At 48.2% G+C, this 2,079-nt stretch overlaps 1 non-coding gene across 1 annotated transcript; it reads right to left on the reverse strand.

Moving 5' to 3' along the window:
- On the reverse strand, positions 1–74 carry trnai-aau (transfer RNA isoleucine (anticodon AAU)). Its single transcript has one exon. It is a non-coding gene; the product is annotated as a tRNA-Ile (tRNA).
- Positions 75–2,079: the final 2,005 nt, after the last annotated feature.

A 2,079-nucleotide genomic window follows, 5' to 3' on the forward strand; every position in this document is an offset into this window, starting at 1 on the left:
TGGCCCGTACGGGGATCGAACCCGCGACCTTGGCGTTATTAGCACCACGCTCTAACCAGCTGAGCTAACCGGCCTGATGACGACACACAGTGCAATTAAATATGAGCATGCGCAGTTCCCTACGGTCAGCTGGAGGTTTACCGCCTTTCTGTTCGGCTCATCAGGTTTATATTTAGTGCGTTTTCAGCACCGAGCTGACCCGTTTTCCTCCCGAACCGACCTGCTGCTGCGGTCAGCTGTCCCAAACCGTGAACCCGAACTACTTCAACACGCTGCTAGAAGAAAATACTTTGCATTAAAGAAAATATTCAGAAACAAAAAGCTGAAGGAGAGCAAACCCAGAGTTCTGGTTCTGGTATCCCTCCAAGTCTCAGAAACATCTGCAGCTTAAAGACAAAATAACACAATAAAATCTAAATGATTAAAAACAGGATGAAGCTAAAAATAAAGATGGCTTCTTGCGCAGCATACGGCAACCAGATGGATTTATGGCCACATTTTCCTCTGGTACCAGCTGACCGGTTCCTCTAAACATGGACCGGGCCTTGTAGGGAAGGAAGCTTTATATAAATACTAACAGCAGAACCTCAGCAGCTGCTCCGGGACGCTTCTGGACCAGAACAGAGTTCAGTTAAACACGTGTGATCTGAATGGAGATCCTCAGGGTCATAATTATACATACACCACCAGTGATCAATGTCTGCATTCTTCTAATGGGTTGGTTTCCTGTTCAGCTGGGTGTGTTTGGATAACAGTTCTGTTGGAGACCCATCGGGGTTCCGACCCGGTCCAAAGTTAACACCTCAGTCTGGACTGAGACGTGCGGGTGTCCCCATGGACGAGACTAATGTCCTCTGGAGAAGATTTGGATGAGTCAATATGGACACACAGCAAAATGAGCTGCAAACACATGAATGATGCAAACTCAAACAGAAAATCACAAATAAAAAAAGGAACGCTCTGAATAAAAAATGTTGCAGCAACAGGAAACAAGCAACAGAGAAGATTCCACCAACAGCAGCCAGATTCAAACGCTGCACAAAACAGAAGTCCTCCAGACCACTAGGGGGAGTCTGGGGCAGGTAATATCACCTTCATGAATATAATGCAAAAGACATGAAGTACAACAGGCTGCACAGCGGTGCAGTTGGTAACACCGTTGCTTTGCAGCCTGGGTTCGATTCCCAGCCCGGGGTCTTTCTGCAGGTTCTCCCTGAGCACGGATGGTTCTGTCCAGGTTTTCCAACTTCCTCGCACAGTCCAGAAACATGACTATCGGTGTGTGCATGGTTGGTTGTCCTGTCCGTCTCTGTGTTGTCCTGCCTCTCGGTCGAAACGTCTCGCTGGAGAGGCACCAGCACTCCTCCCAATAAATGACTTAACTGGTCATCCCGTTAAGTCATCGTGTCTTTTCCTGACCTCTGTAACTACAGAACCTGATAATCACCACTGAGGGTCCAGTCCACGCCATCAGTTCGTCAGCTCCCCCTAGTGGTCTGGAGGACTTCTGTTTAGTCAGCAGGGTTTCATGCTGGTGGATCAAGTAATAAAGTAGAACCTCCAGACTGACCTCAGAACCAGCAGCTAGGTGGACCCAGCTGGTTCTGAGGTGATCCAAACGGGTCAGAACTGGTACTGGAATGGAGAAGGAAGGCTAACACTGACCAACTGGAACCGTGTAGAATCGCTGACCCAGAAAACCAACCAGTTGAGATTAACTGCACCACAAGCTGGCTAATGGCTACGTTAGCATTCATAAATGTAAATTTATGAGCTTGTGTGGATCAGAGTGAATGGAGACCCGACTCCAACCTGCAGAACCTGATTACCCTCATCTGATGGAAACAGAAGCTCAGCCAACCAGTAGAAACAGAAACACGTTTATTCAGCAGCCAAAACAGGAAGTTGGGTGGAAACAGGAAGTAGGATGGAAACTACTGGGTTCTCTCCATGTTTATCTGAAACAACAATCAGCAGAGCTATTTACAAATCAGGCAGCTGCAAACAGCCAATCGTCATCGTCGTCTGAGCGGGGGGGGGGTCATGGGAGGAATCCGGGGGTGGGTCCATAAGGAGGCG

Source organism: Poecilia formosa, unplaced genomic scaffold, assembly GCF_000485575.1.
Source record: "Poecilia formosa unplaced genomic scaffold, Poecilia_formosa-5.1.2 Scaffold1130, whole genome shotgun sequence".
NCBI lineage: Eukaryota > Metazoa > Chordata > Actinopteri > Cyprinodontiformes > Poeciliidae > Poecilia > Poecilia formosa.